General features: G+C 40.7%; 1 long non-coding RNA gene across 1 annotated transcript; it reads right to left on the reverse strand.

The window, feature by feature from the left end:
* Positions 1–6,963: 6,963 nt before the first annotated feature.
* Positions 6,964–13,335, reverse strand: LOC148150172 (uncharacterized). Its single transcript, XR_015756990.1, has 2 exons — positions 12,528–13,335; positions 6,964–9,608 (listed from the first exon to the last, which is right to left on the reverse strand). It is a non-coding gene; the product is annotated as an uncharacterized LOC148150172 (long non-coding RNA).
* Between the last annotated feature and the right edge of the window lie 1,070 nt (positions 13,336–14,405).

The raw sequence follows: 14,405 nt of genomic DNA on the forward strand, positions 1-14,405 counted from the left end.
ACCTCCTCAAAATATTTCAAGTTAGATTTGAAGTGGGTTTTCCAGGCTTGATACAACTGGTCAAACCATTCTGCTTTAAGGAAAACAGAATTTATTTAAACACTACAGTTGAAACACAAAATAAAGCAGAATTTAGAGTAATTGTACTGGAAAACCTAACCCAACCCAATACAGCAAATTAACTAATTAATTGTTCCAATATAGTAACATTCTATAATCTCACCCCTTGGCAAAAAGGTAAATTCAAACACAGATTCTTACAGGTAGGGGAGAAACAACTTTCAGAGAGAGATTTCAGAAGAAAGTCAAAGGAATTCTTTACTGAAGCTTGCAATTCCCCAAAATAAACTAGAAAAAGCCTGAACTGGGAGAATTGCCCATTCCCCTTCTATTTTAAACTAGATTCTTCAGCTTTTATGACCTCTCTTGGGGGAAAAAAACTAAGGATAAAATAACCTTTTTAAAGTGACAACATCGTCACAGTCCAATATCTACTCCTAGTCAATACCCTCCATGACAGGTGACATCCTGTTAATGTTTCTGTACCCTTTCCAAAGCCCCCACATCCTCATTGTGAGTGTGGCATCCAGAATTGAACACAATATTCCAACTGTGATCTGTTCTATACAATTGCAAAATCACTTGCTAATTTTTATATTTTATGTACCGAGCGATGAATGCATACATTTCATACACCTTCTCGACCACGTTATCCACTTGTGTTGCCACTTTCAGGGAATTATGGGCCTCCGAGTCTCAATCCCTTTATGTTGATGCTGCTAATAGGTCTGCCAATTTTTCAATATTCCCCTTCCAAAATGCATCACTTGGAATTTAATCTGAACAAATGCAATCTGCCAATTCTCTGCCTCTAGCCTATCTATATTCTTCTGTATCCTCTGACAATCCTCACTATCCACAGCTCCCCAATGTTTGTTTGTAGGATTGAGATTCCTCCAATTGGGGACAAAGACTCAGGTGGCAGCAGGATTCAGGCAGAAGTGGACTTTTATTCAAGCAAAAACCAGTTAGTGCAGAAAGTGGGTCAAAGGATCTTCCTTGAATCTGGCTTTAACGTAAAAACACAATTACTTTCATAATCTTCAGCTCAGGTCGGAAGAGTGATCAATGACACACTGATTTTACAGTACAAAAACAGTATTTTTATATATTTTGTGTTACGCTGATCGTACATAATGTGGCTACTCTACCCTCTCCTTCTGTGGGACCAATCTTGAACAACAACTGATCAGTGAAGGACGCTACTATGGACAGCCCTAGATTCTTAGTTTTTTAAATGGTATTTAACAATTTTGTAATATCTAGGCCTTTGGATCTTTCTATATTGCAATCCAAAATTACTGGCTGTCCTCTTATCTCTAAGGACTGATTGAATTCAATTATCCATTATACTGGCTATGTCTTATCAGATTCCATTAGCCCTTTTATATAAAAAAAAAGTCGATTTATATAAATTCATAATATTAATAATTATAAATTTTATGATTATTCCTACTGCTCACACTTTTTAGCTAATGAGACAAAATATGCCAGGCATCTCATTAATGTTTTATAGTTGCGTTAAAATCTATCTCTGATTATTTAAAGAATCTTTTAACTTTATTTATTAATATTGTAAATAGTTTTAGAGACAACTAATTTCTGCAAGGTAACGTTAGTTGCTGTTTTTATGGCTGATCACGTCCTTAATGACACTAGAATTAATTGCTTATTGTAGTGATTTTTTCAAAGTTTTTGAATTACAATTTCATTATTTTCTTCTGTGTTTTACAAACCTTCCAAATATCTTTTTTTGAATCTTATGTATCTCTAAGGGCTGGCATAGTGGCTCAGTGGTGAGCACTTCACAGCACCAGGGTCCCAGGTTCAATTCCAGCCTCGGGCGACTGTCTATGTGGAGTTTGCACATTCTTCCCATGTCTGTGTGAGTTTCCTCCGGTTTCCTCCCACAGTCCAAAAGATGTGCAGGCCAGGTAAATTGGCCATGCAAAATTGTCCATAGTGTTAGGTGCATTAGTCAGAGGGAAATGGGTCTGGGTGGGTTACTCTCCAGAGGGTCGGTGTGGACTTGTTGGGCCGAAGGGCCTGTTTCCACACTGTAGGGAATCTAATCTATGTTTGCATTCTTTGGAATCTTGCCATTCAGATAATGTTTTCTTTTGCCTTTGAATAATTCCTTTCTCAAATACCCTTCCATATATATACATACATTTTTTTTATTCTACCATTTTGTGTCTCTCAAAAACAGGCAGCTCCAACAATGTTGTTCACTAACTTACTAATCAAGCCACCAACATTCTCCTCCTAAAGATTTATTTATATTACAAACAACAGGAGTTCCAGCACTGATCCCTGTGGATCACCACTGGTCACAGATCTCCAGTCTGAAAAACACCCTTCCCCCACTAGTCTTCTGTATCCATCTTTCCCGCTTACTGCAGGTCGCATGTGATTTCACCTTTTAGCCTGCCATGAGGGACCTGGTTGAAGACCTTGCTAAAATTCATTTGGACAGCATCTAATGCCCTCCCTTCATTAATCATCTTTTGTCATAACCTTTCCCACTTTAATAGCTACAAATCATGGTTTTTTATATATATATGTATATATCTAAGTTCATTCGTCTTACCTGTCATACTCCTCACATTAAATTAAATACCCTTCAGACCGCCAGTCCCAATTGTGTTCAACAACCTCTCCTTGTCTGTTCTTCCTCTTTGTCTTGCTGGCCTTAGTCTCAGACTCCTCCTCAGTCGTTTTATTTGTTGACCTAATTCTCTGATTCCTGCTCCATGGCACACATTTAAAGCCTCCCTTGTGCAAAACCTCCCTGACAGGATATTTGTTCCTCGCCAGTTTAGGTGCAGTCCTTCTTGTAAAGATCCTTTTTGTCCCTGAAGACATACCAATGATTCAATGTATGAAGTTCACATCCAGAATTCTGTGATAACAGCTGCCTTTAACCTGTGAATGTCTAACTAATACTATTGCCCCTGGAAGGGCCTCACACTTCATGGAGTGAATTGCATGCTCAGCCTGTCAATCAAGGTGATGTCTCAAACTATCTTGGTCCTTTCTGCCTTTCTCTTCCAGTCAGCCCCATGAGTTTTAATATTCCCCACATTTCTACCTGTCTCTTTTAACTCGTTATCTCCCACTTTAACCACTGAGATCGAAGCATAAATCCTAGTTATGCCAAACGTTGTTATGTACTGTCCCCTCATTTCCCATGGCTAACCCACCTAATCTATATATCCCTGGAGGCTATGGGCAATTTAGCATAGCCAATCCACCTAACGTGCACATCTTTGAACTGAGGGAAGGGACACAGGGAGAATATGCAAACTCCACAAAGATAGTCACCCGAGGATGGAATCAAACCTGGGTCCCTGGTGCTGTGAGGCAAAAGTGCCAACCACTGAGCCACCATACCGCTCCTTTCCTGCCAAGGTGGCTTGGATGTGGCCCAGTTTGACTTGGGTTGCCCATGTTACAAATTGAAAACCTCCACACAGGATGGGCCCTTGGTGCACCCTACAATTATCAATAGTTATAGCTGGCTGTCAAGGAGCAATGGGTCAAGATTAGAGTGGTGCTGGAAAAGCACAGCAAGTCAGGCAGTATCTGAGGAGCAGGAAAATTGATGTTTCAGGCAAAAGCCCTTCATCAGGAATGAGGCTGGAAGCCGAGGGGGTGGAGAGAAAAATGGGAGGGGGGTGGGGCTGGGGAGAAGGTAGCTGAGAGCGCAATAGTTGGATGGAGGTGGGGGTAAAGGTGATAGGTGATCAGAGGGGAGGATAGAGCAGATAGGTGGGAAGGAAGATAAACAGATGAAACTGGTCAGGAGGACAGTGCTGAGCTGGAAGGTTGGAACTGGGGTAAGGTGGGGGGAGGGGAAATGAGAAAACTGGTGAAGTCCATATTGATGCCATGGGGTTGAAGGGTCCCAAGGCAGAACTTGAGGTGTTCTTCCTCCAGGCGTCGGGTAGTGAGGGAGTGCCGATGGAGAAGGCCCAGGTTCTGCATGTCCTCAGCAGAGTGGGAGGGGTAGTTCAATTGTTCGGCCACTGGGCGGTGAGTTTGATTGGTGCAGGTGTCCCAGAGATGTTCTCTGAAGCACTCTGTGAGAAGGTGTCCAGTATCTGCAGTGTAGAGGAGATTGCATCGGGAGCAACAGATACAATAAATGACTTGTGGAAATACAGGTGAAATTATGATGGTTGTGGAAGGCCCCTTTGGAGGGAGGGTGGGTTGTTAGGGGGTGTCGACCTGACCAAGTAGTCGCAGAGAGAAAGGTCTTTATGGAAAGCGGATAGGGGTGGGGAGAGAAATATATCCCTGGTGGTGAGGTCCATTTGTAGGTAACGGAAATGTCGGCAGATGTTGCAATTTATGTGGAGGTTGGTGGGGTGGAAGGTGAGAACCGGGGGGGGTTCTGTCCTTGCTCTCCACCCGCTTCCCCCCTCCCCGCCTCCCATTTATCTCTCCATCCCAGAGGCTCCCAGCCTCATTCCTGATGAAGGCTTTTTCCCAAAATGTCGATTTTTCCTGCTCCTCGGATGTTGCCTGACCTGCTGTGCTTTTCCAGCACCACTCTAATCTCCAGCATCTGCAGTACCCCTTTCTGCCCTGTCAAGGAGCAATAGGCAACTGAGATGACCTTATCTGTTTCAAGTAAAATTAGACCTGTCTGGGGTCCAACTTTGGCCCCAATCCATTATGCCTGTCACTTTTATCAATGCATCAATGCATGCCTCAGTCTGCCTTGCAGAATATTCTTCTTCATCGATGTCCTTTACCCCTAGCATTAGGGAGGCAACACACTATGTGGAACACATGATTACAGTAACTGAAATGGCTGTCTTTTCCCCTAGCTATAAAATCTCCTTTAATGACTGCATTCCTAATCATTTCTATTTCATTCTTTATATTTTGTTTTCCAGAATGCATTCTTTCAAAGGGTCATTACTCCCAGCAATCTGCAATGCTGAGTACACAATTCAGATCGACACTCACCCTGAAAACTTTCCTTTCTACCTCCTCCTATTCTTCTCCTAGAACATGCAATCCAGGAAAATCATCTCCCTGATACTGTACATTACTTGAAGTGTCCCTTAATCTCAGAAGTTCTGAGCTTGAGCTTAAACATTTGGAGACACTTCATACACACATACTTCCTACATGTTTGTATCCCAAGTCATATGAAGTATCCTGAAACTGATACATAGTATGGGAAGTGCAAACATCAGAAACCTGCATCTCATTCGTTAATTTAAAAAGTCTCTCATCCTTCTCATAGATTCTATTTAATGTCTGATTTAAATTATTAAATTTTAATTAATGTCTCTGAACAATATTCTGTGCTACAAATCTTACAATTTCATTGTTCCAAGCTTGGAAGTTGCCTGAACTGATTTTGTAAAAATGGTGTAGCCAGCCAAGTTTATTGCTATAATCCAGATTCAATTTAAATTTAGCTTGTCAAATTGAAAATGCCTTGGGTCACGATAAATTCCCTTCAATTTAAAAATAAAACTTGTGCAAAATATGTAATTACTGTATTGATTGCATTTAAATTTCTTTTCTCTTTAGAATGCTGCAAAGTGAGCAAAGGTTGCTGCAAAGGTTTTATATCACTATGCACTACATTGTATATTATTTAAATGGAGAAAGACTGCTGAGAACTGCAAAGGTTTGGGAGGCTTCATTCTATGAATCACAGAAAGCTAGCACCCAACCTTAGTGAGTAATAGGGAAGGCAGATAGAATATTGCCTTTTATTTGAAAAAGGCATGGCACATGAAAGTAGGGGTGTTTTGCTAAACTATAGAAGGCATTAGTCAGATCCCAGCTGGAATACTATAAGCACTTTTGGGCCCCTTATCTAAGGAAAGATATGTTGGCATTGATGAAAATTCAGATAAGGTTCACTAGGCTGATACCAGGAATGGAAGGATTGTCTTAGGAGTAGAGGTGTAATACGTTGGGCCTGGACACATTGAAATTTAGAAAAATGAGAGGTAACCTGATTGAAACATACAAGATTAGTAGTGGACATAAGTGGATACATGCAGAGGAACTGTTTCCTATTGTGGGAGAAAATAGGACCAGAGGGCATAATCTCAGAATAAGGGATTGTTCATTAAAAAATATTGGAGAAGGTTTTCTACTCTGAGTGTAGTGAATATATGGACTTCTTTACCGCAGAGGGCTATTGATGCTGGATTATTATGCATTCATGACTGGGATAGCAGAGTTTTAATTAGTAAGGAAATGAAGGGTTATAAGGAAACGGCAGACAGTCAATTTGAAGATTATTAGATCAGCCATAATCTGATTGAATGGCAGAGTTTTATGGTCCTATGGCCAGAAGTTTTATTATTTAATGATAACATTGTATCATGTGGTAAATAACGCTTTATTATAATCAATTCCTCAATCTAGATTCCTGTCAAGCAAAGTCAGATATTTTTCTGACTTCAGTCTCACTGTTTAAAGCATAAGAATTAGGAGCTGAAGTAGACTGTTTGGCACCCTGCGATTGCTTTGTCATCAACAAAATCATAGCTGGCTGATGTCCATCATCTAATCTTATCCAATTCCTTTAATCCTTAGATCCAAACATCTACCACCCTCTGTCAGGAGTATACTCAATGACTGAAAGTGTACAACTTTCTGGAACAGAGAATTATAATTATTCACAATATTGAGTGAACAAAATACTATATCTCAGTCTGAGATATTTTATTTTGCGTTTGTAACCATCCTCTAGATTATTTTTCCGCATCTATCCTTTCTTGCTCCTCAAAAGCTTACATTTCAATTAGATGACTGTAATTCTTCTAAACTCTAAGGGATATATGTCTTATCTACTCAATCTTTTGTCATATGTGTGAGAAACAAAAGCTCACTCACTTTAATAATTTCAGTCCGAGACAAATATCTGAATCCGCCATTTATTTATACACCTATAGGTGGGTGCCCTGTCTCATTACCAGGTAAGGTAATGACAAAATGCACACCAAATCCAACAAACTCTCGAAATTTATACAGTTTGAATCCCCATATTTTTCCTTATTCCATTGTCTGTTCCCTGCTTCGCTTACGTCACTCATTTCCTTAAGACTTATCCCACAACTTCTGTTTATCCTGTCTTGTCCGTGACAAACTCTTATCTCTGACTCCCATAAGGGTGTTTGACGTCAGTCTATTGTAGATTATTGATTAAGCATATCTTTTCTTCTATCAGCATCTATTTCCATCCAGAGGCCACTTTGACCTCTTTGATTAGGGTTTGTTCCTGTGTCCCCGTGTAAGGGGGAAACAGATGCTTTCCTGTTTGCCCATATATCCACCATTGTTCTGTATTCATGTCTCATGCTTTCTTTTTGCTGAATATGTATTTTCTCATTCCTATTCTGTATCAGAATTTATACTTGCAGAAATAACATTAATTCATTTATATCCCACAATTTCCCCTTTTTCTTTTCATTACTATCTGTTATCTTCTGCATTTTTGTCTCTTTTTTTGTTTAAACATTGTTCCCAAAATTCGCAAGCATCATTTCAGAGATTTCATCCATCTTAGTCTCACTCATCTCCTTATTATTTAGTTGATAAAGTTCCTCTGTCTGATTCCCCTCAGGGGCATTCGTTTCATCAAGGCTGTTTCAATCAGCCTCTGGGTGAGCCCTCGTATACAGGGTATGACACAACAGCCAATGGCCACCAATACCCCGACTACTACTATCAGGGAAGTAAGGATAAAAACCACCACCCCCTTTCTCTGCTAAAATCATATCAAGGGCTATTCTGTTTTCCCATGCCATCCTACTTGTCGCATCAAGCTGTTCTGATATTCCTTTAACCGCCTCTCTTGTATAATTTTATAAATCGCTGTTGATTATAAAAAATGTAATTTATCCAGTCTACATTTTTATTAATTGTTGCCCACCAAAAGAGAGCTGACTCAAAGCCTGCTGCAATCTGGTTACGAGCTTTGAATTCAGGCACTCCCCTAGGGACTCCTACCGAATCAAGATAAATCCTGTCATCAAAAGAATTATCTAACAGTAATCTCTTACCCCTTCCCTTTTTCCCTACTATCTTTTCCTTCTCAAATGCCAGGGTAAATGGAATTGCCAATTGTACAATTGCGCATATCCCTCTCCAATCCGGAGGTAGGGTGGGTCTCAATATTTTTCCTCCACAGTACCACCACAGATCCGCTCGGGGAACCTTTAATGCTGAGTAGTTCCCTCCCTTCTTCGTTTCGGTAACATTCTTAATCTCTGTACATAATTTCAGCTCCCCCAAATGTCTCGACCGACTCGTACCTCGCCTGTGCACACATGACGTGTGATTTCCAACTGCGGCGGAAAATGTGGGGGGAACTTTTGCATCTTTCTCCTCCAAGGGAGGGAACATCAGAGATAGGGAGGTACAATTCCTATCATTCCATGCAGTCTCATCCTGATACAGGGCTATCATACATTTCATGCCCTTCCTGTCTCGCTTCCACCCGAGCGGAAAGGGAACCACCTGGGCCACTGGCCTACCGGAGGCACATGCATAGCAATTGCTTTTGTTCAGACTTTTTACAGTATACTTTACTCATTCAACCCAGGCATTTGTATCCCCGTACCCAGTCTCTATCTCGATGGTCTGTTTCAAATCCTTTACCTCTATAATTTTTACTACTGTAGGATCATTGGGAGGAGTGAAAGGTTGTATCTCATTACCCAGTAATTCTACCCATTTTTCCCTGTCCTATGCTAATTCGAAAACAACAGCCCACAAACTCCTTCCTATTTGCTTTCATTTCAATCCCAAATGTTTCATTTAATTGTACCTCATAAGTGCCACCTCCCAAAACCGCTCCGTGCCATGTGGTTTTTCTTATCATTAAATATATGGGGTTACACTTTTTATTGGGACAATCGCGTGCTGGTCGGAAGGGGGCCCGGTGTATTGTGACAAGACCATTATACCAGGTACCATCCCCGAGGCCATCCCCATAGGACTTAAGATGTATCTCTGAGTTGCGGTATTGTCTCTGATTAGCTACATTCCCACAATTTACTAAGCTACATATATCAGTGTCTATTACTTGTGGATTATCAGACTCAGGAACCATTAATAATACATATGAAAATGATATGTGACAAAATCCTAATACCAAGAGGGCTAGCATCATAACTCTAAGTATTCCCAGTATTCTGATCATTATGCTAAAACACAAAAAGGCTTAATATACAATCTTACAGAAATAATCCCGCGCCCGCATCGCCACTGTATAGTCAATTACTCAAAGTCTCTTTAGTCTGAGTTTCAGCGGGTCTTGTGTTGATTCGGCTGTCCAGACTTCTTCCTCAACTGGAGGGTCCACTGGCCCTTTGATCCGAATGTAGTGAGTCCAGCCTTTCTCCACCGTCCTTATTGCCGTTTCGGTCAAAAGAGCCTGGTACGGCCCTTCCCAGTCTGGCTGCAGCTTAGTCTCTGTCCATGATTTTAAGACTCAATCTTCTGGCCGGATGGGATGAACAGCAAATTCAAGGGGCGGAGTCTGTGCCAATAGACCCTGTTTTCTGAGGAAAGATAAAGAGGAGGACAAGCCCAGTATATACTTCTTTAAAAACAAATCTTTAGTTTCGGGAATTGGCAATTCTCCCTGTGTTCCCAGATAAGGTAATTCAAATAAGATTTCATAGGGGGATAGTCCCAAATCTTTCCTCCGCCAAGGGACAAGCCCAAAAGGCATCCTTTAAATCTATCACACTAAACCATTTGTGATCATGAAGGATCTTACTTAATAATGTGTAGGGGTTTGGCACCACTGGGTGCCTGATCTGTACTATTCGATTTAATGTTCTCAAATCCTGCACCAATCGATAAGTTCCATCAGATTTCCGCACTGGTAGAATTGGGGTATTATAAGGAGACATACATGGCTCCAACAAACCATCTCTAATCAGTCCCTCAATTACTGGCTGCAGTCCCCGTTTACCTTCTATGGAAATAGGATATTGTCGTTCACAGACAACGTCCCCTTCCCATTTTAAATTTATTGTAAGGGGAGGGATCTGTAGTTTTCCACGATTCCCTTCTCTAGCCCATACAATAGGGTCTATCTCTCTCTCTGCATCCTCTGTCAATATTGCCAGTTGTACAACTAATTCTTCTTCCTGAATTCCAATCTCCAGTCCTAAAAGGATAATTAAATCTCTCCCCAGTAAGTTACTTCCTATATCAGGGATATACAGCAGTTCCCCTGTGATCCTATCCTTAGGACCTTCTATCATCATAGGTTCAAATACTGGAACAGTAAATCCTTCCCCTTTCACCCCCGAAACAGTAATTGACCGTGTAAACATTTCTACTTTCTTTGGTTTAAAATTTGGCGATGACCGTGCTGCCCCGTATCTACTAGGGAGATTACCTCCTCCCTACACGGTCCCACCTTCAAGTTTATCAAGGGTTCCTGGTGGGCTCCTGAGGGCAGGAACCCCTGACACCCCTATTCTTCATCATAATTCATAAGCGGAATTGCCTTTTCTTCCCTTTGTAGATCAGGACACTCCCGCTTAAAATGCCCTATCTTTCCACAATAATAGCATCCTGCCTGTAGCGACTTCCATCTCTGCCCCTGTCGCTCAAACCCTCTATCAAATGTTCCCCCTTGTCCTCTCCCTCTTTACAAACACTTTCTGTGCCTCTCTCAACAATTCATCTAATGATTTTTCACTCCATCCTTCTATCTTCTGTATCTTTCTCTGTATGTCTGGCCATGCTCTTGTCACAAAATGTACTTTCAAAAGACCCTGTGCCACTGGGTCCTCAGGGTTCATTCCAGAGTATTTCCGCATTGAGTCCCTTAATCTTTGCAAGAAAGCTGAGGGGGTCTCATCTTTCTCCTGTCTAATTTCAAAGGCTTTAATCAAATTCTGTGACTTCGGAACTGCCTCCCTTATTCCTTTTAGAATCAGGTCTTTCAATTCCCTCATTTCTTCTCTATGCTCCGGGTTTTGGTTTTCCCACTGGGGGTCTCTGAGGGGAAACTTCATCTCTCCCTGTCCAGCATCCCCATCTCCAATCAGGTGTTCCCTGTCCCATATTTTAATGGCAGTTCCTCGTACAAGTCCCCTTTCCTCCCCAGTAAATAATATATTCAAAATAGACATTAATTCAGCCCAGGTATACAGACTGGGCCCCAAAAATTGAACAATTTGTTCAGACAACCCCACCGGATCCTCAACCAGGACCTCCATTTCCTTTTTAAATGTTCTGACCTCCCCACTGGTGAGGGGGGCACTTACAAACCCAATCTCTTTGTCCCCTATGGGTACCTCCCAAAGGGGATAAGTCGTTACGTTTTTCCCCTTTTTCTTTTTTTTAAAGAAATATTGCAATATTTCTAGCTCCCCATAACTTCAAACACCAATTCATCAATTCATGCTTGACTAACCTTCAAAGCCTGTTCCTAACTTATAAATATATTTATATATATTTACGTTCATTTCTTCAGTATTTAATAGTCAAAATGCAAAATGCATACAGTTCCCAATTTTGCAATTCACTGTAATTACCCAGTTTTAGTCCTTTAATTTAGATCCAGAATTAGTTTCCTTAAATAGTCCTGACCAATCATTGCTCAATTACAATACTATAAGTCGTAAAATAATCAGAACTTGCCTTAAAAGAATTTGTCTACTCAAGTTTTTTTTTTAAAAAAACTTCTAATGCATGAACAATGGCTGAATCCAAGGTCACAGATATTAACCATAGAATTTTGCTTTTACTACAATCTAATGTTGAACTGAAACTTCAACTGTCCTCTATAAATCGCTTTTATGTAAAGATAAAAGAGATTAGTTAGAAACTGATAGTAAGGCAGTCATGATCTGTAAAAAGAACAGGAGTTATCATTCCTTTTTTTTTCATAATCACAATAGAATCCTTAACCTTAAAAGAAATCATGTTAAATTTCCATAACAAAAATCAGATTCAAAACAGTCCTGGAACTCAAGCACCAGGGAATAAAACGCAAACATTCAATCACCAACAAACAAATGTGCATTCAAACCAAATCACAAAGGGTTAAACTTCCTACCAGCTGTACAGCTCTTTTCATTCTCTCTCTCGCACATTGACATATAAACTCAGATATTCACAAACCCAGTCTTCGTCCGATCTGTACTTTGGCCAGAAGACAGCGGGACGAAGAATGGAGTCCTTAGTCCATACAAAGCAACAATATTTAATCATCTTTCTCCCTTGCACAAGTATTATTTTGCCAATTTCCACAACATCCTGCCCAAAGGACTTTCTGGAGGAATGTTGTAAGGGACCCCGCCTCCATTTCCATTGTCTTTTCCTTACTTTGTTTCCCCGGAGGCTTTTTTCTTACCCAAAGCGCAAGCCATATTGAGTTCCTTCGTTAGTCCCTTATTAACTACTAAAACTCAATCCCGACCACCAAGGCAATACTTAAAAGTCAATTTTCTTACCTTGGTCTGTGCACAGAGTTGCCTGGCCCCTTTTGTCACTGTATTTTCTATCGAGCTCCTATCACTGTCTGATTCAGATGTCTCTCTTATAGGATTCACATCAGTCACCCAAGGGAGCAGACCAAACCGGGACACGAGACCGCTCCTCAATGGGGAACGGGACGCGTCTTCCCAGTGTCCAAGGCCAGCCACTCCCCCCGGTGATGGAAGAAAATCCCGGACACGAGCCCCCAATTGTGAGAAACAAAAGCTCACTCACTTTAATAATTTCAGTCCGAGACAAATATCTGAATCCGCCATTTATTTATACACCTATAGGTGGGTGCCCTGTCTCATTACCAGGTAAGGTAATGACAAAATGCACACCAAATCCAACAAACTCTCGAAATTTATACAGTTTGAATCCCCATATTTTTCCTTATTCCATTGTCTGTTCCCTGCTTCGCTTACGTCACTCATTTCCTTAAGACTTATCCCACAACTTCTGTTTATCCTGTCTTGTCCGTGACAAACTCTTATCTCTGACTCCCATAAGGGTGTTTGACGTCAGTCTATTGTAGATTATTGATTAAGCATATCTTTTCTTCTATCAGCATCTATTTCCATCCAGAGGCCACTTTGACCTCTTTGATTAGGGTTTGTTCCTGTGTCCCCGTGTAAGGGGGAAACAGATGCTTTCCTGTTTGCCCATATATCCACCATTGTTCTGTATTCATGTCTCATGCTTTCTTTTTGCTGAATATGTATTTTCTCATTCCTATTCTGTATCAGAATTTATACTTGCAGAAATAACATTAATTCATTTATATCCCACATATGACAATCCCCTTTATTATACTCTGTGGAGCATGTCTTTCTTTCTACAGGTCAGCAAACCAAAACTGCACACATTTTTTCAGGTATGGCCTCATGATACCCTTTGTAACTGTAATTAGAATTTTGTATTTGAAATCCTGTTGTAGTAAAAACTATCTTCCCATGTTTTACTCTGCATCCATGTTAACTATGATGCATGCTGAAAATGTGTTGCTGGAAAAACGCAGCAGGTCAGGCAGCATCCAAGGAACAGGAGAATCGACGTTTCGGGCATAAGCCCTTCTTCAGGAATGATGCATGCACGAGGTCCCCTGAATGCAAAAGATTTCCGTATATCATTAAAAACATATTTCTTTTCTACCAAAGAGAATAACTTCACACTGGCATATTTGTTCTTGACCACTCACCCAACGTAACCATAGTCGGCTGCAGCATCTTCTCATCCTCCTCACTACCTTCCCATGTGACATTTGTATGGACCGAATCAGGAGAAAATATAAACCAAATGGAGATAGTAGAGTGGGAAATGCCTAATGTATGGATCTTGGTCAGGTACATGGAATGCTTTAGGATTAGAGGAGGCTGTAGCCTTCATGAAAACAAGGAAATGGTTGTCATAGGATTCATTGTGGAATGGCCTCTAAGGCTTACATTGCTGGTGGTCTACCTTTCAAAACCATAGAATACTCAAGGAAAAGTGACAACCAGGAGATTTGGGTTGTATCTAAGTGAATTGGAGGATGCCATACATACCTTTTGTGGAAATACATTGAATCAATAATGGGCAATATGGCATGGGCTGGGATTTAAGCATATTGAAAGAGATGATGTAACAAAGTAAGTAAGAGGTATCAGAGATGCATTGAGATGGTGCACTGTAACCTCTGATTAAGAAGCCTTGGTGATTGCAGGTCTGCAAGAACAAAACTGATGCAAGATGGCTTTTCGAAACAGTAAGGGTAGGAACTAGAAGAAGTGAGAGACGAGCTTAGAAATTGGAAGCACTCTGGAAAGAGATGGAGTCAGGATTCTTGAGTTTATCATGTGCTTAAGTTAGAAACA

This window comes from Chiloscyllium plagiosum, unplaced genomic scaffold, assembly GCF_037043375.1.
Source record: "Chiloscyllium plagiosum isolate Xiang-an unplaced genomic scaffold, Cpla_swu_hap1 HiC_scaffold_4, whole genome shotgun sequence".
Lineage (NCBI taxonomy): Eukaryota > Metazoa > Chordata > Chondrichthyes > Orectolobiformes > Hemiscylliidae > Chiloscyllium > Chiloscyllium plagiosum.